At 37.6% G+C, this 26,938-nt stretch overlaps 1 long non-coding RNA gene across 1 annotated transcript in view; it reads left to right on the top strand.

Moving 5' to 3' along the window:
• The window catches only part of LOC131920934 (uncharacterized), a 43,403-nt gene extending 18,936 nt beyond the window's left edge, over positions 1-24,467 (top strand). The window contains exon 3 of the long non-coding RNA XR_009381803.1: positions 24,388-24,467. This is a non-coding gene — a long non-coding RNA (uncharacterized LOC131920934). The remainder of the gene's footprint in view (positions 1-24,387) is intronic.
• Positions 24,468-26,938: the final 2,471 nt, after the last annotated feature.

Here is a 26,938-nt window from a genome sequence, read left to right as displayed (position 1 = left end):
GTGTCCCTCAGTCCTTCAGAACACTAGATTCCTTAATAGGCTACAAGATAAGTGCACTTGGAAAGACTCTATTTTTGTCGTTGTGGAAAATGTTCCAAAAATTATGATGAATAAGCACTGTTTTTATTTTCACCGTGTTATGTTATCTTCATTTGAGTGTGATACAATTCTCAACATATACCTTGCTTTTCTGCCTACCTTGAAAGAAAAATACTGTCAATTCTGGACCATCATATTGCGATGCAGGCATAGTTGCCAGTTGTGCAAGACAATACAGCACCTCCCTCCAGAAGCAAGGTCATGGGGGCATACTGCTCATTACAAAAGAGTCATGCTCTCTAGCCTCTAGGTTGCTCAAGTTGGGTGGAGGTATCATCTGGCACCTGTCCAGCCATGTCATAGGAGTGGGAATCAGACAACACAAATGGAAAAAATATTAACATTCCACACACTAGTTATTGCTATGGGTGGTAAAATTCTTTGCCTAAAACCCAGGGTCTTGTATCTTCTGCCAGAATCCATGAAACGAAGTAGGCTAACATTTTAGCTCAGATACTGAACAAAATCTCTGAGCCTTTGCAGTTTCTGACATATTTTGTTTTTGCTAATGCACAGATGTTATGTTATAGAAACCTAGGCAACAATCTGCACTCAGACAGTTCATTTTGAGGCTTTGATTCTTAACAAAATATTCTTGAAGTTGACACAATGCTCTCAAAATAAATACCTATTCCTGAGGATGTCATGCAGGGCTGTCTCCTGACATTAGCGCCTCTGTCTAGTCCTAGCTCACTGTGGATTTCAATTTTTCTTGAGTTGAGATTTAGTATAAGAAGAAAAAAAAATAAACCACTTCCATAAATCAAAAAAGGACTTTAGTAGATTAGAAGCACTTCAATTTGAATAATTTCATAAAAAACATAATGTTCTCATTTTAAGTCATTTCCCAGCAACCTTGAAATTTCATCATACAGAAGATGTTTTCATACTGTAAAACCAATTGGCAATTTTGTCTTAAATGATAGAAAATCACAAAGAAAACAAAACATGGAAGATACACTATGGTAAGGTTTATTTTTGACAGGAGCTAAGCTATAATAAAATGCTTATTCATTCTTAAAACTCGGTTTAGAAGACATGGAATTTAAGTACACCATTTTAAACAAAGTGTTTCTGAAAATAATTACCTATTTTCTACCTCATTACTGAAATGGTCATTGACACCTTCAGGCTTTTGTAATAAATGAAGAAACTGTAGTTTAGCATTTTAGTGATTTCCTATGCTGTTTCAAAACTTGAACATCAATAGTTAATCCAGAGAGGCCCAGAAAGACAACTGATGGAAGCACAGGAATCAGAGCATGACTTGTCATTAGTACTGTGTTTCCAAAATCATCGGGCTTTATCCTCCAAATCTTACTGTATATTTTATATATATATTTCATTTGGAGATTGATAAATATATTTACACCTAAATATGTATATATGACATATTCACATATTTATAAACATATATCTTGTAAATAATTTCATATTGAATTTTTACTGACATTAGTTTCTAAGTTAGAAAACTTCCAACTTTTTTCATTGTTATTGAATGCATATATGGGTGTATATATATGTGTGTGTGTGTGTGTGTGTGTGTGTATGTATATGTATATACATTCCTATTCTTGGTCTTTATCATGTTACTTGCTTATATAGTCTTCAGAGATGACCATTGTTATTGGATAACCAATTGGTGCATTCTTCCCTCAATTAGTGGAACCTTCCTTGGGGAAGACTATTTCTCCTGTTCAGCATTCCTTAGTTTCCTGTAGTAATAACAATTAATGAAAAGGAAGGCCATGAATTTTTAAAGACAGCAAGGAGAAATATATGAGAGAATCTGAAGGGAGGAAATTGAAAGAAGAAATGTTATAATTATAATCTCAAAAATTAAGTTAAACAGCAAAATATGTCACACACATGTGCAGACACACACACATACCTCACTAATCCTTCCATCTTACTTTCTAAAACCTTTCCACCTATCTTCTTTTTGAGAAGCAGCATAATCAGATTTTCTTATTATTATTATCCTCATTTTTTAACACTTGCTTCTAAACAATGCAAATGTGCTTTACAGTTCAATTATCCCTCTATTGTTGTCTTATTCAGAGTGCCTGATAACTGAACATGTCGATGTTTTACCCATAAACCACCCATCATTGCTAGCCAGCATACATGCCCAAATGCACATCCTTCATGTAGTCAGAGACAGTTGGGAAGGGAGAGGGGGAAACTAAACTGTTCTCCTGAACACCAACTTCATCCTCTGATTCAAATGTCGTCTTTATATTGAGAAAAAAACAAAAACATTAACTTTTCAAAACTATTAAGGTATCAAATTCATAATTAAATTAGATAATTATTTCATTTTTTATTTTTGTTGTTTTATTTTTGTCTTTTTATTTTCTTTCCTCCAAATCTGCTCATATATTCCCCCTCTCCCTTTCAAATTTTTGGCTTTTTTCATTAATTCATTGTTCAGTAACTCATAATTACTATACATATATGTATCTGTATACTCCTTCTTAAGTATAATCTGTTCCATTCACAGAGTATCAAATCAGATTGGTTCCAAAATTAATAACTGGAAACTATACTGAGCACAACAACTGGCTTATTTTCAGGTTTTTGCTATAATACTGGAAACCTCAACCAGAGAAAGGAAGAAGACAAAAACTTTAACTTTCAATTTTGGCATAATTTTAGACTTGTTAACTACTTGGATAAATGTTACAAATGATTCTCAAACTCATTTAACTCAAACTCCTCCAAATATTGACATCTAATTTTGCTGACCAGTCCCCAATGAGTATGGTGTAGTATAATACTTATAAAAACTTTTATTTTTCATATTTTAAAAGGAAATCTGGACATAACACCTCTTTGAAGCAAAATATTTCAGTATGCATTTTATAAAAAGAACAATGATAAATATTATGATTAAAGATGACTTGCTTTCATATTTAAAATTTTCATGTATTTGCTTTTTTTCCAATCTAGAAGAGGAAAGTTCTTTGTTTTCACTGTTTTTTTCTGGTGGTGTGTGAGGAGGCACTGTGAGGGTCAAAGTGCTCCATTACTCTTCATATTTCCACTCACTGGCTTTGGAGCTGCTGAGGATTCTTGACTAATTTTCTTATTAATATATTTTGTACTATCAGGTACAAATAAGCCCATAGATTGTCCACAAAAAAGTACCTGCAAGTAAATCCACATATAATTCATGCACAAACACACACACACACACACAAACACACACACACACACACACACACACACACTCACACAAATCACACAGAAACCCACATATCAACCAATACATACACAATAGAAATAAACGCACACATAAACTCATATATGTAAATCCCATGATCCCACACACAATAATACATACAGATAAAAATATAATCCCTACTCAAAAATACACAAATACAAACCTACATAAAAACCCATACTACAAACCCACAGGCAAATCTAAAAATAAAATCATACACATACCCATACATGGCCATGAACATAAGCCTTACAAGCTCACACACCCACAAATCCATACATATAAACCCATATACATACATTTCCAAACACAAACCTACACATACAGACCCACACAAGAACCCACATGTAAACCCCAATGTGGGGGAAAACACAAAGATACACTTAGAAGCACATACACAAGCCAATATATAAGTCTTCACATAAACCCGCACACATACAAACTCATACACATAGGCACATGTAAAATAAAACACAAACCCTCTTTAGCAAATACATACACACAAACACAAAACTCAACACCTATCTAAATCCATATATATGTACATTCATTTAAACCCTCACAAACATAAATGTACACACACATACAAAGGCAAATATAAAACCACATACAAACTGAATTCACAACAAGACTGTCTTTGCAAAATAGCAGAATGGGCATGATTTATTATTAAATAATCCTGCATCAATTGGATATCCATGTAAGTAGTAACAGCTATTTTCATTCTCAAAAAAAAATGTCAAAATACCAATTATGAGGCCACGGAGATAAACATGTAAGTAAACAATAAACATGTATAAAAAGACATAGGGAAGTGATCTTTATTAGATTATAGGACATTCATGAAGTAAGGTTTTCTGTTTCCCATGTGGAAGGAAAGCCACAAACTGGGGCAAACTCTTGACTACACCTAGCAAAGAAGCACTGTCTATTTGATATGAAAAACTTCTACACATGGGGGATGGACAAACAACCGAGTAGCCAAAGGACACTGAACACACCTAGACAAAAGGAACTCAGTGAGAGCAGTCATTTGAAAATATGATTTACTTGTTAGTCGCGAGCAGACAACTAGTTAAAAGCTCAAGGAGACGGACCGGCTTGCCCAGGATAATGACTGACTTGGTTCCATCAGTTGGCAAGTGAAACGGATGGAATTCTGTATGCTTCTAAGAGAAGTGAAACTTGGCACAAACACTTTGTGAAAAAAACACTTGGCAGTTTCTACTAAAGCCGAACATAAGTATCACTTTATATAGAACTAATAGATCTCATACATACATATATATATATATATATGCATACAATAACAATTAACAATTAATGCAAAAGAGGTCATAAATTTAAAGGAGAGAGGGGATGGGATGGTTTTGAGGGAGGAAAGGGAAGGAATTAATTAAATTACAATTTCAAAAATAAAATAAATACAAGCTGAAAGTATTGTTTTCATATGGCGAGATACTGAAATTGCAATACATAATAGCCCTAAATAAACCATATAATATGCCTTCCATGGGGAATTCTGAATCAAGAAATTCAATTTGACTCTTGTATTCACTTCTTTCCCTGTGGCTGTGATAAATATGTCAGAGAAAAAAAAAAACTTAAGGGAGAGAGGGCTGATTTTAATTCCCAGTCCAGTAGGCAGAGAAGTCAGCACAGCAGGAGCTTGTAGCATCTGGTCACATCACTTCTAAATAATCAGAAAACAGGAGTATGGATGCATGGGCTGCTGAGTTACCTTTCCCTGTTTACGTAAACCAGGATCTCAGTCAGGGAATGGCCCTGCTCACAATTAAGATAGATCTTCCCACATCAACTAATGTAATCACAATGTGATTCTCCCTAGTGTGCTCAGAAGCTTGGCTCCCAGGTGGTTCTAGGTTTTGTCACATTGACAACACTAACTGTCATGATTATACCTTGTCAATATAACAGGTATATCAATCTAATCAATATCTTTCCATCCATTGCCACATAGGCCCAAGATTATCTTTTAATATGAAAATTCATTAGCCTAACTCTCAAAATCCTAAGAGTGTTGAAAACACAGATACTTTAAGTCTGAAGCCTTGTAACTGTTAACTCCTCTGAAATCCAACATATAATTCAGAGTAAGCATTCTTCTACCAAAATAGAAAAACTCAAGAACAATAATAAAAATCACATAAATGCAAAACCAAAGCCCACCAGGACAAACACCAAATTCTGGACTCCCATGTCCTGAATCTGAAGCTTGTAATATAATCAACTGGGCTCTAAAAGTTTGGGTAACTATCTGCAATACTCACAGCTTCTCTTGAATTGGTGTATTCCATACTGTCGGTTGGCCTCAAAATATGGTTCATCAATCCAATATGACATGGCATTGCCATATGAAACAACATAAATATATCCCACAAACATCACAATGAGCAAAATATTTCAGTCAGACTCACAGAAATTGTAAATTATATTCTCCTATTTGAATTAAGCTAAGTATAGATTTAAAAAAAATAATATTATTTTGGTGACTAGATGTAATCACAAGGAGATATTCTGTAGTGCTACTAATTGGATTCTTCTGTGTGATATTGCATGCTGTTGCCTTGCTCAGCAGGAAAATGCACTCACCGTGCCTGCCAAACAACCTAGTCCAACTCCCAGAAGTCAAGTAACAGTGGAAGGAGAGAGTTGACTCCACAAAGGTGCATTCTAAGCTCATATGGACAGCATGTCACTCATCCTCCACATACGCAAAATAATAGACACTTGAATTAAATTAAAATTCATAGATCAGAACACGTAATTTATGTATAATATTTTTCTTGTGTGTTTTGGTGAAATAGTACTTTAAAATTGTAAACAATTTTTTTTTCAAATTTCTCCCTTTGGGGAAGAACAGTTCCTCCACCTAGGGAGTCTGTTATACTTACTTTAGGATCCTAATCGTTGTCCAGTATGAGGCAATTTTTATGTCTCCTACATTTTCTCAATGCCTCCCTGGAAATTTTGCCGTTTATTCTACATAGTATTTTAGCCCAAAATTACTGTGATTCTCTACCTCTTACCTAAATCCCACCTTTTTACGCCACATTCAAATTCAGGGAATATGTACTAATTTTCCCAGCACTTTTAAATGGAGAGATTGTTCTCACCAATTACAGCTTTAATTTTTACTTTCCCCTCTTCCAAGCCCTGTTGTTTTGTCATTTTACATGAGGCCCACTACAAAATCTATGCTTACTCTCTCCATCTGCTGTCATATCAACAATCAATGTGCGATTCTTAGTCACTATATGACTCCTGAGGAAATTGCCTCCCATGTTTGACATGCTGCTTCCTGAGTAATGGTAGCTCTAAGGAATAAAAAACCTCTACTAGGAATGATGCATGATTTCACATTACCATGAATGACCCTTGGATACATTTCAGAAGATGAAAATTTGATCTCTGGAATTTATCCCAAAATTATTCTGTCATTTTTTTAATGTAATATTTTTATATGTTCTTTGAGAATTTAGCACATGTATATAATGTGTTTTGATTATACACCTCTGTTCCCTAATCTCCTCCCATATACTCACATCCAGCCTCTCCCTGCTTCATGTCCCTCCCTCCTTCTATAATGCACTTACCCCAATCTGGGCTGCTCACATACACATGGGTATGCAGCCTTCTACTGGAGCAAGGTCAATCTAAAAGGCCATACCACTAAAGAAAACTGACATTCTTCCTGTAGCAGCCATGAGTTTGAACACATCTTCAGCTAGAGTTTTGAGCTTCTGTGATCCTCTACTCTCAATTCCAGAATGTTTATTGGTGTGAGCTTTTGCAGTCAACCCAAGCTGTCATAGGTTTATGAACAGTCCTGACATGTCTAAAAGACAGTTTTTGATCCACTCATGCACAAACTCTGCACTTATAATCTTCCCACTTCCCACACCTTTTTCCCTAGTGTTCTCTGATTCTTGGGCAGAGAATATAAAATATGGATGTCTCATTTATGGTTGGCCACTCCACAGATACTTGTTTGTATTTGCCCATTGTGAATTTCTGTATTAAACACATCAACTACACAAGATTATTTGTGTGATGAGGACTGAGAGTCACACTAATCCATGAGTTTAGAGATACGTATTACAAAATAACTTGGTATTATGTACCTTTAGTAGAATAATGGTAGTGATTTTACCCCTAGTGCCTTTGAACTCCCCAGTTACAGGATCTTGGCCAGATTTATAGTACCTACTGCAGCCTCGGTCCGTGTTGATGTCTATGGCCTATATTAGCACCAAAGGCCACACAGATGCCCAGGATCCAGGCCACCAGCTATGGAAGGGATGATGTCCAGCTATGGAAGGGATGATGTCCATAGACTATGCTGTAGCCAGTGCCATGTCTGGGTCTGTGGCCCAGGTGTAGCCAGGGTCCTCTTTGATGTCCAAGGATCCTGTTGTCATTGAAGGCCATGCAGATATCTGGGATCTGGGTCATCACCTGAGACCATGTGTGTTTGAGGGCCATGCATTCACTGGGTTCATTCAGGTCTGAGTGATCTGCACTGCCAACCATGGCCACGATGACATCTTGGCCAGGCTGCTGACAAGGACCATGTCTGGCTCAGTAGACCTGTAGCAGTCTTAGTGAGATGTCCATGGCTCCTGTTACCACTGAAGACAGTGAGGATGAGGCTGAACAGAGTTGGCCCTATCCCTCACTGGATGCAACACAAGGGAGAACTGGCCCTCCCCACACACACACACCAAGTGCACCATGCCTGGGCAGCACAGTAGAGCTTACCCTGTTGAATTGGGCACAGGTAGTCTGGCCCTGTGAACATGGATGAGAAATCTAGCCCTATGCCTCCTCTGTCATATGGTGGAGTGAGCAAGAGAGAGATGCTCTCTCCCATCCCCCACTCATTGCCACATGTAGCAGGAAAGAAAGCTAGCTCCGAGGTCATAAGAGTGGGAGAGCGGGCCCTGCTCCTCACCAGCTGCAGCACTTGGGAGAACAGGCCCTGCACCTCACCCAGACAACATAGTAAAGCTGATGTTGTTAGCAGAGGAGCAGGGGAGCAGGAAAGCAGGTCTTGAGAGTGTAAGAAAAAGAGAGCTGACCCTGCCACCTTTTCTACCAAGTGGTGTCATGGGTGAGCAAATGATATCCTCCCCCCCACCACCTTCTGCTTCAAGTGGGAAAGGGTATTGGGGACTAGGGGGGTACAGCCCCTCGATAGTCCTCTCCCAGGGTCTGCGAAGAATCTATAACCAGCTGATAATTAATCTTTGATGAAAAGAAATGAATCTATATACACAAAACTCCTTAGTTCATACACTTTATTATTCTGTGATAGTTCTCTCTCTGCACAGCTTCTATTCTGCTCTCATGTCTAGCTCCATTCTTGCCTGATTTCTCTCTATATTTATCTACTGTCCCCTCTAGGTTCTATCTTAATTCCTTCATCTAGTTCTGTCCCTTCTGGGTTCTCATCTATCTAGTTCTTTCCCCTATCAGCTCCTCTCCTGTCTCCTTCTCTCTCATCTGGCTCTTCCTCATCTTGTTCTTCCCCATCTGGCTCTTCCTCATCTTCCATCTCATTCCTCTAGTCCTCTCTTCTAGCCCTTCAATCTAGTTCTTCTCCATCTCAGTTTGTTCCTCTCAAGTTCTTACCCATCTAGCTCTTCCATTCTCTTTTCTCTTCTCCGTCCTCTGCCCTGGAAGTCCCAGTATATAAAAGGAGGGTCCGAGCTAAATTGTGTAAAGCTGTTACTTAACCTCCACCTCTACTAGGTGGTGTCTCCTTGTGGAATTTACCTTAAGTCAGGAGACTTGTATGTGGGCTGTTATCACTGTTAGTCCTCAGAAGTTGGGTGACCACCTGGGTGGTGTCTCCTTTAGTCCTTGAAAATGGCTAGGGGAGATATCTGATTCCAGAGAAAGCCTTTCCTGAGGCTGTTCTCCAAATGCCTGGAATGTGTATGTCTAGAGAGTGATCAGTCCACATTGTTAGCCCTTCTTAGGGAAAAATCAATTGGGAAAACTATGAAGGCACACATGATTTTTATAACAGAATACAGCTGATATATAACAAGCCAAGTAACACCAAAAACTCCTTGGGATTTGGCTTCCTCTGGAGGAATTCCCTGATTCCTCCAGGTAGTGACTTTGCCATAACCAGCTGAGTTCTTATGATATATTCCTGCGGCCTGCAGCAAAAGCTGACCTTGGGACTATGAGAGCAGGAGAGCTAACCCTGCATCTCACCAACTGCAGCACTGGAGAGAGTGGGCCCTGCACGTCACCTGGGCAAAATAGTAGAGCTGGCCTTGGTGGTGTAGGTGCAGGTGACTAGACCCCAAGAGCATGAGAGCAGGAGAACTGGCCCTGCTCCTTACTGCCTGCTGCAGTGGGTGAGCTTGCTGGGGCAATGTTAGAGAGCTCACCTCATTGTCACTGAGGTAAAACTGGCAGGCTGACCAACCCAGCTATCACACAGGCCCAGAACCAGGGCTGTGAGTTGGCCCATCCCAATATCCACCTCATTTATGAACTACTGAAGCATGTGAAGGGGCCCAACCTGCAGATTCCAAGCTACAGGATCTCTATGACACAAAACAGCAGTAGGATATCCAAGAGGAGCCCCAGTGAGGGCCCAATATCTAAGGTAAAGCAGAAACCAGAGTCTTCAAACAAGACCAATGAATGATTGCAATAAACACTTATATGTAAAGATTATGGACTAAAGAGTATATTGTGTGACTCACTCTGTCACACTACAGCTTTCCCACTGAGACTTGGTGTGTGTGTGTGTGTGTGTGTGTGTGTGTGTGTGTGTGTGTATGTGTGTGTGTGTTAAGTTGTTACTGTTCTCTTAGTTTTTTTTAATTTTCTTTTGAATTTTGCTTTGTTTTTGTGGGGGAGGTTGCAATGGCAGAGAGCAGATATGAAGGGATGTGGAGATGGATACATGATGTGAAACCCACAAAGAATCATATTTTTTTTCATTAAAAAGAAGAATCACCTCTAGATACATAGCAAGTTTGAGGTCAGTCTGGGCTATCTGAATATTGCTCCCAAAAGAAACAACAAAAAGGGCAAAATTGTGCAACTAACTGAAAACAAATATAATTGGAAGCAATTTAAATCTCTTATTTTCCTTTTTATAGAACACACAGTTGGGGGAATAGGGGATGTTTAAAACTTAAATTGTAGCCTGAATTAAGTTCTCTCCTGAGCCATATGTTAACCTTAGTGTTCCCCATGCCCTGCCATGTGACTGCATTTAGAATCAGGTCCTTTAAGAAGGAACAAAGGTTAAATGAGGTCATAAGGGTCATCAAGGTTGAATCCTCATTAAGTATGGCTGATGTCCTTGCAGGACTAATGATCATCACTAGAAATGCCTACATAAAGGGAAAAAGCCACAGGAGTTTGGCCAGAGGCAGCCTTCCACAAACTGGAGAGGTAGGTCTCGGGAAAGATTAACCCTGCCAACAACTTGATCTTGTATCCCAGTGTCTCTGAGAAAAAATAAATCTGTTGTCAAGTCAAAAAAGAAAAATGAGTAGCCAGTTTCCTGTTCCTGCCACCATGCCAGGCTGTCCTCGTCTTAATGGACTGTATCTCTCTGGATCTGTAAGCCAAAATAAACTCTTTATTCCCTAAATTTATTTTGTCATAGTGTTTTATCACAGCAAGGTTAAAGTAATTACTATAACTGTGCAGAAGAACTTTATTAAAATTGTGTGAGTATATACATATGTATCTCATATATTTATGAAATAGGTTTTAATGTGCTTTTTTAGACATCCCTTGTGTTAGTTATACTTCTCTTTACCTATTTATCTGCCTTATCAAGTCACACACATCTAAACTTCTTAATTCTATTTATGTATTTATTTATCTATCTATCGATCTATTGCTGTGGGATGTTCTGTATGTTAAATGTGTTGCTCTGATTGGTTAATAAATAAAACACTGATTGGCCAGTAGCCAGGCAGGAAGTATAGGCAGGATGAGGAGAGAAGAGAATGCTGGGAACAAGAAAGTTGAGGCAGATGATGCCAGCCGCCGCAACGAGAAGATGTTAAGATACCGGTAAGCCTCCAGATCCCTCAGTAGTTGGATGAGGTTTCTAGCATGACAATTAGGGTGTTTGGCCATCCCATCACCAGAGTAGGTCAGTTCAGACTGTCTCTCGACCATTGCCAGCAGTCTGTTGTGGGGGTATCTTTGTGGATTTCTGTGGGCCTCTCTAGCACTTTGTTTCTTCCTATTCTCATGTGGTCTTCATTTACCATGGTCTCCTATTCCTTGTTCTCCCTCTCTGTTGTTGATCCAGCTGGGATCTCCCACTCACCCAAGCTCTCTTTCCCTCGACCCTCGCCCTTCACTACCCCCACTCATGTCCAGGCTGTTCATGTAGATCTCATTCCATTTCTCTGTCGTTGGGCGATCCCTGTGTCTTTCTTGGGGTCCTGTTTTCCAGGTAGCCTGCCTGGTGATGTGAGTAGCAGTCCAGTCATCCTTGTTCCACATCTAGTATCCTGTTATGAGTGAGTACATACCATGTTTGTCTTTCTGAGTCTGGGATACCTCACTCAGGATGATTTTTTCTAGATCCATCTAGGCCCCAGGTGGATCTCTGGGAGTCCAATTAGCGAGAATGAGGAGGGTTTATATGAGCGAGAATTGTTGAGACCAAGGTCGGATAAAGCACAGAGACAAATAGCCAAACAAACGGAAACACATGAAATATGAACCAATGGCTGAGGGGTCACCAACTGGATCAGGCCCTCTGAGTGGGTGAGACAGTTGATTGGCCTGATCTGTTTGGGAGGCATCCAGGCAGTGGGACCGGGTCCTGTGCTCATTGCATGAGTTGGCTGTTTGAAACCTGGGGCCTATGCAGGGTCCCTTGGCTCGGCATGGGAGGAGGGGACTGGACCTACCTGGACTGAGTCCACCAGGTTGATCTCAGTCTGTGTGGAAGGCGTTGCCCTGGAGGAGATTGGAATGGGGGGCGGGCTGGGGGCAAGGTGAGGGGGGCGGGAGGGGGGAGAACAAGGGAATCTGTGGCTGATATGTAGAACTGAATTGTATTGCAAAATAAAAATTAAAAAAAAAAAAAAAAGATACCGGTAAGCCATGAGCCACATGGCAACTTATAGATTAATAGAAACGGGTTAATTTAAGATATAAGAACAGCTAGCTAGAAGCCTGCCATGGCCATACAGTTTATAAGTAATATAAGTCTCTGTGTGTTTACTTGGTTGAGTCTGAACAGCTGCAGGACTGGCGGGTGAGAGAGATTTGTCCTGACCTGGCCAGGCAGGAAAACTCTACTACAATCTATCTATCTATCTATCTATCTATCTATCTATCTATCTATCTATCTATCTATTTATCTATCTATTGTGTGTGTTCATTGACATGCACAAGTCTGCCAAACACTCATGTGGAAGTCAAAGAACAATTGTGGGAAGCTCTTCTTCCTGCTCTGTAGTATGTGAGGATAGAACTCAGGTTTGGTGACAGTAAAGATTCAGCGAGCCATCTTGCTGGCCCTGCAAAACTATTTTTTAAAGCCCTCCTCAGGGACACAGCATGGAAATGCCAGGTCCATGGTGAAGAACACTATTTACAAGTATTGATTTTCAGAAAGACTTGCAGGTAGTTAAGGTTTATGACACATGGAATTTAAAACATTCATCTCTTCTCATAATTATGATTTTTATCCCTTTCTCTTTATTCGTACTTTTGGTTCTTTTATCTATCTGGCCTTCAGAATGAAAGAATGAATGCTTTAGGAAAAATAAGGAAACTGAAATATATAGAGCTGCACGGTTCATATAACACATTCTGCCAGTTTTTCCTCTTGCTTCCTGGCAGGCAGCATGTGATTTTCCTCTACATTGCCACTCCCCTGCCAGCTTGTGCAGCAATATTTGAGCACCTTGTTTCGTCTCTATTGTCCCTTAAGGTTTATTTGGCACAACCCGTTGCAGATTTGATCGTCACTGAGGATTTTACTGCGACATTGGTGCTGAGGAAAGAAAACATTTCCTGCAGGAAATGAAGGACAATGCTAAAATCCTGTGTAGCATCAGCAGTCTATACTGGGTCTATGAAGTATGGAAACTACAGACATGAACAAAGAATTAGAAAGATGATTTCTGGCACTCCACTGCTGTGTTTTGAGACATGATCTCATTATATAGACCATGCTGTCCTCAAAAACCACAATTCCTGTGCCTCAGCTTTCCCAGTTGGGCCATTGTACATGGCTTTTTGCTAGCACTTTTGATGACTCACTCTGTACTGTTGTTTTACAAGATATATGAATGTATAAATTATAAAAAATTAAATTTTATTTGATGACATTTATATTTTCATTACCATTGTCTTATACACATTTTACATATTCATATATGTTTTGCCACATAATTTAAAAGTGGAGAATACATTTTGACCAATTTAGTCCTTTTCAAGAGAAGAGAAAAGATTGATCATATACATAAAACAAAGATTATAAGTTATATTTTGCAAATTTATTCAGAATCCTCATGGTATGAGTCACTTTAGTCCTGAGATACCAGTGTCCTTAATACTGATATCCTTTTGTTGAATCAAGGTTGAGTGAACCAGGGACTAAGTGCAAGATGTTTTTCCTTGATCATCGCATCCACTAATTTTTTTTAATTTCATTCTTTCTTTTTTGTTATCTAACCTAGTTTATTGCTGCATAAAGCACCATAAATAAAAGCAGCTAGACAGGAAAGAGTTTATTTCAGCTTACAACTCTCAGGCCATATTCCATCACTGATGGAAGTCAGGGCAGGAACTCCAGGCAGAAATATGGAAGCAGGAACTGAAGCAGAGAGCATAGATGAATGCTTCTTATCTGCTTGCTCCCCATGGCATGCTCATCCTGCTTTCTAATATCATCTAGCATCACCTGCCCAGGCGTGACACCATCCACAGTGGCCTGGACACTCACATATCAATAATTAAACAACAAAATATCATACAGACTTGTCAAGATAATCTGAATGGAGACATTTTCTCAATTGAGTTTCCTCTTCCCAGATAACTTTAGCTTGTTTCAAACTTACAAGAACAACAATCCTGGCATTATTTTAGTTTGTAACACCTTATATAAAGAATGCTGAATTTATTTTAATAAGAAAATCACCAGAGATGAGCTAATCTAAGCATCTGAGTCTATCCTTTAGCCATTGTATTTCTTTCATATACTATAAATTTTGAATGACAACAGTCCATTTGAACGTAGATTAATTTTTTTGAGTTTTTGCAACAATATGAAAGATTCTAAGGCTAATTTTAGAGACAACAAATGATTTTTAAAAGTATAAGCAAGAAATCTGGAGGTAGGCAGAGCTCTGTGAGTTAGAGGCCAGCCTGGTCTACAGAGCAGGTTCCAAGATAATCAAGGCTGTCCCAAAAAAAATAAGTGCAAGAAAGAGGCTAAAGAGATTATTCAGTCATTAACAGGACTGTTGCTCTTGTCAAAAGCCCAGATTCAGTTTCTAGCACTTGCGTGGTGGCTCACAACAATTCCTAACTCCAGTTTCAGAGGCTTTGACATATTCTCCTACCTCCACAAGCATCTGCCATGTGCATAGTGCACATAGATACATGCAGGCAAATACATACAGAATAAAATAAATAAATCTAAAAGAATTTTTATGAACTAAAAATATAAGTAAAACTAGGAATGTTACAAATTAACAAAATATATGTATTTATCTAATTAATCATTTATAAGCACAAAAGTTACACAAATCTGCTTTTACAAGTTAAAATTTATTGACAATTATATGCACAAGCACTGTATATGGAGTAATTTGCCAGCTTAGTGAAACACTAGGATACTCTCATTAAACCATAATTAAAAATAATTAACTGGTATGCTGCACCATGATAATAATGTAGCAGCCACCACTTTCCTGCAGTTCCTGAAATCTGGTTGCATATGTCCCTGAAAATACCTGTAGTATCAACATCCTTTGTGCAAGTAGTTTTATACTGCATATTGAAGAAAAAGTGTTCTCTTACCTTTCACTAGTATTTTTCCTAAGAAATAACAATAATATATAATAAAATGTGCTAATCTGTGGCCAATGTCTGTATAAGTCTTCCAGTCGACAGCAGGTATCTCATAATTTAACGAGGCACACAGAGTTAGGTAGCAGAAGTGGAATTAGAATCACCGAACTCCACTCTGTCCACTCAGGCTAAGAGGAGATGACTTTCACGGTCACTTCAACTTGAGCGCGAAGGAGACTAGAAAGCAGGGTGCTCCATGTTGTCAGCACTACAACACCAGGCAGAGCACAATGAACATGGGCAATAGTGATCAGGGTGACGTGGTGAAATGCAAATAGGGATCCCACAATGGGTAGGGGTAAGGGACAAGGAGATCAATGCACAAAAGCCTGGCAAAACAGTAAAGTAACTTAATGTAGGAAAGAGATATGATTTCAACAATAGCAGTGACACCAGATTGCTATTATGAAGAGTCCAGGAAGCACCTCCCCAAAGTCACAGACGGCAAGACTATGGGGATAAATGTGTTGAAGGAGGAAGGGCATGAAGGTAACAAATGTTTCAAGCAGCCCTGGCAGACTTCTAGCCCATTACATGCACTGTGCACAACTTTTACAACTACATACAAAATTACAAAAATAGGCAACTGTAGAGATGCCTCTGTGGGTGAAGAGCCCGGGCTGCTCATCCCAATGACCCAGATAAGATTCTCAGCACCAACATGAAATCTAACAACTGTTTGTGACTCCAGTTCTAGGGGATCCAATTCCCTGTTATGGACTCTGAAGTGAATGTACTCATGTGGTTCATACATAGACATGCAGGCAAAACACTCATACATAAAATTATAATAAGTAAATTATTATAAAACTAAACTAAGTAAATCTTTGTTTAAAATACCAAAAGAGTGATACCAAAGGTAAGCTTGTAGCATAAAATTGTTCCTCAAAGTCATTTTCACCCATGATGACAATATTGTGGTTACAGGCTTCTGTTTTACCACCTACAAAGACCCTGTGAGCAAAGGCTACATTATCGCAGAGCTTCTCTGATAAGCAGCTGCAGCCGGGAAATGGTAAAGATTGGCATGCTAGACCAGTGAGATATGCATTGGAATTGAAGCCTACTATGTTTTAAGGGACTTCCACCCAAACATCCAAAAAAAAAAAAAAAAAAAAAAAAAAGATGTTAGGAAGAAGCAAAGGAAAACCCAGGTAGTGAGAACCAAAGACAACAGCCAACACAGTGTAACTTGACTTACAGCACACGTAAGAGGGTAAACACAATCTGCTGAAGAGAGAAAGCAGAGAATCTCCAACCAAGATCTCCTTACTCCCAAGGAAGAGCAGTGTAGGGTTGAGGAATGTCAGTTTACTATCTCTGACGTCACTTGATGATCCTGATCCAACAAAAAGGAATTCTCCACAAATTTCAGTGGTAAGCAATGAACTGAAGACCCTCAGGGCTTGCTTGCTTTTGGTCTCTTTCCCCGTAAGGAGAACCATCTGTATTATGTATATACATCATGAAGTTTTTATCATCTTTACCTGAGCATATTTCTTTTTGGTAATGAGAAATGAGAATAGTAAGCCTGATACTTCTCAATGAAACGTTTAAGGTTCATGAATTTTAAATCTGGTAAGCTGAAAATTTTAGGAAATTCATTTTTAATTTGTAATGAAAGATTTCAATGTGATTTTATTCAAAGAAAATTAACAATTTGCAAGCACTAATTAATTAAAATAATTAATAATGTTTCTAAAGTTATGTCACTCTTCATGTAGAAATGACTTTGACGCCTCAGCCTCCACATTGTTGAGGTTACATAAAATAAGAATAATACCATGGCTCTTCCCCTGGCATGGAGGGTGGAATCTCTTTTCTTCATTAACTTCCTCACAGCTTTAGAAAATACATCTGTCCAAATCACTCTGGGGCTAATATATAAAACTGAGTCATCTCTGCCTTCTAAGTGCCAACAATTTCATTTTTGTGACTTTCTTACTCATTCTGAGGCTCTGACCTCAACTCTGACAATAAGAAATGATGAAAGTCCTATGATCTGTGGATCAAATTGATCCTTTTTTAGCATCAGAATTCTGGTTTGCCTGAGATACGTTTGCATGCAGTCCATAGATGCAGCTCCCTATCTTGTGAGGTCTCTATAGACTTTGCCTTTGATATGTAGGTTCTGCATCCTTGTTAGACTATTGCATTTCCAGAGTAAACAGACACATGATCTTTGGACCAATATTCCTCCTGTTCACTCATGTATGTTGTGTCCTGGGATTCTTCAGGTGCATAGACTAGAATGATGGAAAGGGAATAAGGACATATCTATGGGGTTGGAAGTATTCAGAACCTGAAAGAAAGAAGTTTCCCTGACTGTATTCTTTTTATCCTTTCTTAATTATCGAGTGGATCTTACCACTCCAGATATTAAAAAAAAAAAAAAAAAACACAGACACACCCACACATCTCACATAGGGACAGACATCACTCCCTTCATTGCACAGAGTCTGCTGGGAGAAATAGTGATGGTTAGACAGTAAATATCTTCCTTTCAATTTCTCTTACTCTTCAAATAATTTTCTACAATAAGCCAGAGAATTTAATTTAAAGCATAGATAAGATGAGTTTCCTGCCCATGTGTCTCATAGTGTTCTGAAGTCTCACTGCAGCAGGCACAGCACTGCAGACACTTCCTAACTACATTCTGACACTTACAGTACTGTTCACTTCAGACGCCTTGCCCATCTCATTGGTGAAGGTATTGCTGTCTCATGTCATTCAGATTGCTGTTTCTTCTGCCTGTGGTGTTCATCCAATTTGTGCTTATGTGGCTTTCTCCACAGATGCATCCCTGAGAATGTTTCTCTATATACCTTCTCCTACTTTTTTAAGTTGAAAGCACACTGATGATATTATATAATGTATTAACTTTACAGTACACTTTTAGAGGATAGAGAAGTATGTGTTTGTGCTATATTCCAGGTCTACAACAGGTAAATACAATTACCAACAAATACTTGATAATTCCTTAAATTTACAAATGAACTAATGGAGGGAATACGAATGTCCACCTTTTAAATCATTTATAGACATGAACACATACATAATATACAACTTTGTACATGTAATATATGTGTGGGAAGAGAATAGGCACATATATAGGGGACAGTCTATATAGAGGACAGATAAGGTCACTGATTCACAAAATGTATTTACTCAACTAGCATAGTATAGTTTTGAATAGTGATACATGTTAGAAATAAATGAAACTGGCCTTAGGAACCATGACAAGGAGTGTGAGGGATGCTCTGGTATGCCAGTGTCCCTGAATCCCAGTAGTAATTCAGGAACTGGTGAAGTAGTTATCCAGAGTGGGGCATCTGTGCATCTCAGGATACATGGAAGCCTCCTTGGACCTACTCCTTGGGTGATAAACACATTTCTCCTTTTTCCAGATATAGCAAACAAAAATGTTTCTAAACATGAGTATGTAGACCTTGGAAAGGGAAGAATAGTGGACTATGTCTAGATTATGTCTAGGACTATGTGTTGGAAATATAAATAAGGAGAGAGGCGGGAATTTAGGAATGAGCTTCATGAAGTACAGCAATTGGTAGAAGGGTAGAGGGCTCATGGGTAGTCAGAGCACAGAAGTGTGTTCTGAGAAATTATGAAGGGAAAGAACAGAGGAATCATAAGCATAGAGATGATCCAACTAAATAACTCATATTAAATATATTTCCATGAGTAGAACTGTCTCTAGTGATGTTGATAAATGGTTCAAATTTATCTGAGGATTCTGAGGGAGCTGACCAACAGCTAATGTAACTAAAGTACATCATTGCTCAACTTATAGCCTATGAATCCATGAAAGCAGAGAAACGACAGAGCAAAGGAAACCCAGGTCTCCTGAATATTGCCCAACTCTTTCTGTGTTGATTTGGAATTCAAAATCAACAAAAATAAATTGTAACATACAAACTTAAATGTTTTATGTGATATTTTTAAACTAGAATATTTTTCTCTGGCCACATTAAATCCTTTTATTTTGGATGATTTTGTGCTTAAAAGTAAGTACATAAGAATCATATTAAATCCTCATATGACCTTAACTTGGATCCTGATGGTTGGGGAATAGAAGGTAAAAGAGACTACAGGTAGATAAAGAGTCTAGGATGACTCCTCACTTTATAATATGTATAGTGATATACACATGAACATAGAGGGAGGATTTTTGTCTGATATGATGTACTCCTATCCATAAATAATGCAGCATATACTTCCCCCAAACACAAACACTCTTCTATATAACTGTCAGACAGGCCTGACAACAGGGAGATGTAGTATAGTGGAACACTATCAACAAATACACAATTACCGCTCTTGCTTCACCCACTCTACCAACAATATGTCTTCACTTCTAAGATTCTATCGTATGATGCTGTGCTTCCAAGTGGTCCTGTCTCGTCCATCTATTTTACCTAGAAGAACTACTTAGTCCCTCACTCTTCTCCTTCCTTCACTATCTCCAACACAGGGCATAGCAACACATCTCTTTTAATTAAAAGATCCCCAAGTCAATTAAACAAGTTCATATTCTGACCAGGTACAAATTGAATTTTATATATTCAGTACTGGAGTTGCTAATTTTCCTTATTCTCTATTATATGGGTGATAGAATTTCAATATACAGATTTAACTGAAATTGTTCTATAAAAATGAAATATGAAATTATCAAAACATTTAAACAGGAGTAAGTATAGGTGCACCTGGAAGTATTTTCAATTATACTTATTTATTTGTGTGTGTGTGTGTGTGTGTGTGTGTGTGTGCAGCAAAGTGTATGGGTGGAGATTAGAAGACAACTTGTAGGAGATGATTCTTTCCTTACAAAATGTGTAACTCGGGGATTGATTGCTGGTCTTTCAGTCCTGGCAGCAAGTGACTTTATTCCCTCACCAGCTTCACACTGAAGTTTCAATGACATGTCCTGTGTGTAGTTACAACATTCTAACTTGGAGAAAATTATTTTGTGCATTACTTTCAGACTGTTCTATCAGCAATATAACATTAGCACCTTGAATTTTCTGAAGGAAATATTTACAACACACAGGCAAATTAGTTTTTGTAAGCAAGTATAGTTTATTTGGTTATCTAACACACCACTGAGTATTGTATTTGAAACTGTATTAATGTCATGTAATAATGTTTTGAAGAATCTATATATATAGTATGTAATGGACATTTAAAGTCCTTAGAGGAATTTACAAGCTATAATCATATAATTCATTCTTATTTAAATAAAATTCTGTGATTTAAAAGGAAGACATGGTAACTAATTAGAGAATGTGATAATTAAAGCAGAGCACTAGGATCCATGATAACATGGATTTGCAGGCTTAGGTCACAAGAGGCATGCACCAAATATGTTCACATAAATGAACAAAAGTGAGATCCCAGTCACATGTAACCAACAGCAGTAGAAAGCAACACCTACGTGGAGAGTCTTCTACTGTACATCTCCAGATCCTCTTGCTATACCTGGAACTGTTTACTTCCTCTACTCTCTCAGAAGACATTCTCACAAATCTACGTCCCAAATTTTCTTTTCAAATGTTCCAGGGCTGTTAGACTTATTTTCAAGATTCTATATGTCTGGATAGTTCATTATTCTCTCTCAAGTTTATTTTTTGAACACCCCCATGATTTTTTCTCTTTAATGAACCCCAAAAAGCAGAATCCTAGGGATCACCAGAGCCACCTCAGCCTGCCTATTCAAAAGAGCTCCTTCAATGTGTGATTCAATAGAGGTTCTGACATCTGTGGGAAAGAAATAACCAAACCCGGAGCAGACTAAAATCATCCCGTGATCACTTTACATCTACTCAGGCACACTCTCATCTAGGAAAAATTAGCTGAATAGATGCAAGCCTGAATCTTCCACAGCTGTCTTCTACTGTTACCTTTTCTCGGACCATAATTGCTAAGTAATACCACAGTGAGCCCTCACATTATATAAATTGAGTTTTGTTTTCAGAGTCACTAAAGGACAAATTTGGCCAAGTCTCACAAAATCAGAGCAATTTATTCTCTGCCTCAGAAATAATTAAGCTCTTGTAGATTCATTATTCAGTACAGAACACAGCACAAAGCCAGGTAATTCTCCTGTAAATGAGAGTCCCCACTTATCAACATCTGAGGGTGCAGGATTCTGTCTTCAAATAGTTAATGATTTCTAAAATGGGATGTGTGAAGTCTGTTATATATGAACATATGCCATAGTTGTCCATATAAACACAAATACAGAGACATGCACATAAACATTTAAACACATTGATAAATATCTCTGTGTCTTCTAATAACAAAACAAAGTACTTGACACTGGTTATTTTATAAAGAACCATTTTATTATATTCACAATTGCAAAACTGAAAGTTCAACATTTGTAGATGCATGATATATGGGCTCATGTAGAACATACATTCTTTTGTAAAAACTTACTCTCATAAGGCCAACTCCTTCCATGAGGCTCTCATTAATACATCCCAGGGGTGCACTAAGCTTTTAGAAGTCTACCACCTCTCTGTAGTACCATAATGAGGAGTAAGCTCCCAGAACATTACACTTTTGAGAACACATTCAAGTCATATCTAGGGCAATCCAATATACATGAAGACAGAGAGGAAGAGGGTAGATACATAAAGATATTATTGATAGATATAATAGATAACATAATACAGATGATAGATGATAGATAGATAGATAGATAGATAGATAGATAGATAGATAGATAGATAGATAGATAGATAGATAGATGATAGGCAGGCAGACAGACAGATAGACAGATGACAGATAGACAGACAGATAGATAATCAAACTTTCTTGCCCTTTCACTCTGCAATTAGGTTTATCCCTTATGGGGAATGCAGCATCCATAATGCCATCTTGAAAAACCCTGGGTCCACAGCAGACAATAAATCTTCCCATGTCCTAATCTTAGAATTAAAGAATCTAGAAACATTAAAAATATATTTATAGTTTATCAATTAACCACTATGAAGTAGTTTGTCAGAACAGCAGTACTACTGGACTATAATAATATACACATTTAGTTATATATATTGATATACAAAGTTATTGTACAGTTTTAATATTAATATTTTGTAACACAAGCAAATATAAATGTTTGCACATATGTGCTTAGCGAGTGAGTAAGATTCAGGCCTGTTCTAAACAGCATCACAGTGAAGATCACACTTGAAGATGACATTTAAGATATTCCCAAAAGACAAAGAAACCATGAAGAGAGGCATGTGAACAAATAATGTTGTTCATTCTTTCTTAGTCTGAAGTGATAGCACTAGAACTCAGTCTCTCTATTCCCCTCCACCACTCATCAAACAGACTCACATGGACATGTTTCAGACTGTCCTCATTCACAGGAAAGGACATGTTTTCTCCTCTAAGACCAGAAGCATAAACAACTCTATAGATAAAGATGTGTCTCTTTAAGAACATAGTGTCTGAATACCTAACTACCAACCAAAGCTGTAATTTATTAGTAATAGTGACATTGCCTTCTTGTTGACTTGCAGTGATAGGATAGGAAACTCTCTCTTGTTCCCAGACTCCAATTATCCATGCTTTTGTGTCTGGCTTTCTGCAGAGAGTCGTCTTTGGAATTCAAAGTCTGTTGTTACTCAGGTGTTCATCTGCCTCCTTTGAATGATTACAGAGCCTGACTTCGTGTATATGACACTTGAGTTGTCATGGAAAGGAAAACAGAGGCTCAAGGGGTAAATAGGGGGTCCTAAAAAGCTCCTTTAGCAAAGGCATATTGCTCCTTTGATGCTGGGGTGTGCCATTCTTTCATGAAGCATTACTCTGCTACTACCCAAATACTGTCATTTAACGGTTCCATTACATGGATATGATTAAATCATTGGCTAATGATAATCAATTGAATCTCCAATCTATATCTGGAAGTCTGTTTGGATTCAAAGGTTTAATCTCCAATTATGTCTTCACCTACCTAGTGACTAGCTCCAATCCTGAAGCTGTCAAGAGACTCCAGCTTTGAGCCATCTTCTTAGCAAACAGAATTAGAAATGTTCATATCAGTAACTGGGTGCCAAGACTAACTACTGTAAAAACTGATCAGTCCATTGCTCTTCTGACTGGAAGTTTCCAAGAGATTTATCAACTCAGTGTTAGAAAATGGGGAATAGGCCAAGTACATATACAAATTTTTATTATGTCTTTGTCACAAATAATTAATTTCTGGACTTCAAGCCTCTGTGTGACAAGATATGGACAGAAATTTCAGTAAGAATGAAAATTTTTTGCCTCTGGGAGAAAGTAAATTATTTTAATATGGAAGTTAATGCTAGGAATAAAAAAAGCCTAGAAGTTCACTTCCGTTATTCTTCCTGTGAGGTGAGTTCTTGTCTCGTACCAAAATCGTAGCTGGCTCTGTGATTTCTTTTAACCAACTAAGTGTGGCATAGTTGAGCTTATGCACCTTCTGTGTGTGGTGATATTTTGTTTGTGCTATCACAAATAAAGCTTGCTTGGAGATCAGAGTGTGGAGCTAGTCACTAGAGGCCAGGCAGTTGGGTGGAGGAAATAGGAAGTAATATAGCTGGGCAGAGAGAGGAAGTGATAAGGCAGGATGGAGACAGGATCTCTGCCCTTTCAGACAGAGGATTCGGTAAAGGTAAGAAGTCTTTCTAGTGCCTGGCTACTCTGCTTCTCTGATCTTTCAGTTTTCATCCTGATATCTGACTCTGAGTATTTATTATTAAAACCAATTAGGATCTGCCGTATATCTGTGACTGTTGCCTTTGATGCCAGTGAGCCTCCTAGAGCCCCACAAATATTGCAGTCATATGCCTGTCATGTGAGGATGCCATAAAGAGAACAGAACTTTCCTAGTAGATACAGTGAAAGCCCAAACTACAGCAGCCACATGACTAAGCTCTATATTTCCACCCCAGGTAATCTTTGAGCAACTCTAGCTCTGGCCAAAACCTATCAGAGTTGATCAACCCTCAGCAGGATGACTCAGTCATGGTAGGTTTCAAGCACTACTAGAATCTTTTTTTTCTTTTTCTTTTCTTTCTTTTTTTTTTTTTTTTTTTTTTTTTGGTTGGTTTGTTAGACTTTTGTCTATGGCATGCGTTTAAAGTCATTTGATAAGTGTTTATTGAATTAATGTTAATTTTGAGAAACAATAAAGTGGACATCAACATGGCAGATATGAAAAACACTTCAAAACAAAAAACAAAAGGGCACAGGAGACAGGAAAACTTGAGTTGACTGTTGAATATAATTGGAGCTGAGAACCAGTCAATGAGCAGAGAAGATGATACGTCCTACACAATGAAGTCCAATAGTAACAAAATGTAGTTTTTAAACCTTAAATTCTTACAAATACGATAGATTCAATAAGATGAAATATGTTCGACTGAAAGGCAACAAATTATGAAAGAGAAGAATTATAGCAGAGAAAATGTTCTTTTTGTGACATTAGAGGTCAGTGAACACAAAAGTTGAGGCTAAGAAAAAGCAAGAAAAAAAAACTGCTATTCTTGATGTTGAGTAAATTTGACTTATTATGATGTCATATCTTCCCAATTTATATAATTTCTATATTTCAGCATTTTGAAGTAGATTAAATCATATGTGTTTGTGTACAGGGTAACATTCTCAAAACATAGTGTGATATTGCTTTCTAAAATTCATATTTAAAAACTAAAAAGAAAAAAAACAGGTAAGTGGGTCTCTTCTCTCTAATAAGATATGGGATTCTAATATGAAATTGAAATTACCACATATTTCCTTATTATATATTATATCACTACACAGAAACACAAATGTTTGATCTATTTCTATGAAAGATATTGAGATGTAGAATAAAATAAAAAAGCAAGCAGCAGAGTTCAATCAACTCACTGAACACAATTGAGAACACATATTTGGTTCTATTTATATAAATATATATTAAAGAGTAAAGCTCATAACATAACACAGTAGTAGTTTTCAGTAACAGTAGTAAACAGAGAGCTGATATACAGACAATAAATTTTCAGTTCTGCTAGAATTAACTTCTAGAAATCTATTGTACAGTAAAGTGCCTAGAGTAAACAAGATTAAAAATTTCAAAATTAGTTGAGAGATAATGTATTCTTGTCACCAAAAATAAATAAATTAATTAATTAGTTAAATAGATTGGTTAATTATTTAGTTTGTTAATCAATTAATTTTTCAAAAGGCAAGGCAACCTTGAAAGGTGTTGACCGCATCTATGATTCTGACTGTGGAATGGCAGATTGAGTATATATACACTCATCGGATTCAATATAGATTGTTTTTATTTATCGTTCTACCTCTCTAAAACTGTTACAAATAGAAGTTAGCATTTTCTAACAGGCCTAATTATCTCTTACCAAGAGAAAAATAAAAAAAGATATATGTTTCACAGTCTTGGTTCTTTGTCAAAATCCCTAGCCTTTTCAGTTTTACAAACATCATTTCCACACAGACTACAACACACTGCCTGTTCTTTTCTTATCGTTATTGGTATTTGGGCCTCTTTCCTGTTTCTGTATCCTTCTCTTCTTTGAAACCTCAAGCATTCTTGAGTCCTTTGTAAATTCAATTCATTCTCTAATAGATTCAAAAAAAAATGTGTGGGTTCCTTTATTCCTCTAAAAGTATTTGTAGTACTTTAATATAAAACTAGGAGTTACAGGACAAATACAATTATGATAGTAGCAAAGAAAAAGGAATTGAAATCATGAATATGCTAAAATTATACTTTGGAATAGTTAGGTTCCTTCAACAGTTCTTTCAAAAGTCCAGTATGTCTGAGGGGAAAAGTGTGAAGAAATAGTGTCAGTAATAAAAGGGAAGAGAGCCCCAACACTCAGTTGCCAGCAGCTACATTAACTATCTATGTCTTCATTTTCTCCTTCTTAGTTTTAAATTAGCTGAGTTTTTTTCTCAGTTGATAATTGTGTTAATTATAAAGTTAAGAGGATTTTTGAATCACCTGGGAGATGAGACTTTGGGCATATCTTTGGTCCATTATTTTGATTATGATTATTGAGGTTGAAAGGACCATCCACCAAGATCCTAGCTGGGATCTTGGACCTTATAACTGGAGAAAGGAACTTAACATGGTCTTGCATTCATTCTTCTCTATTTTCTGATTGTGGATGCAATGTTATCAGCATCATCACACTCCCGTTTCCTCAAATTCCTCATGTTGCACTGTGAGTTAAAATAAATCTTTTATCCCTTAAGGTGAGTTTTTCATAGCATTTTTTTCACATAAACAAGAGAAGGAAGGGCTGGAGAGATGGCTCAGAGGTTAAGAGCACTGACTACTCTTCCAGAGGTCCTGAGTTCAATTTCCAGTACCTACATGATGGCTCACAACCATGTATAATGAGATTTGATGCCCTCTTCTGACACGCAGGCAGAACACTGTATACATAATAATTAAATTAAATTAAATTAAATTAAATTAAATTAAATTAAAAA

The sequence above is a fragment of the Peromyscus eremicus genome, chromosome 10, assembly GCF_949786415.1.
Source record: "Peromyscus eremicus chromosome 10, PerEre_H2_v1, whole genome shotgun sequence".
NCBI lineage: Eukaryota > Metazoa > Chordata > Mammalia > Rodentia > Cricetidae > Peromyscus > Peromyscus eremicus.
This window is presented reverse-complemented; position numbering and strand designations above follow the sequence as displayed.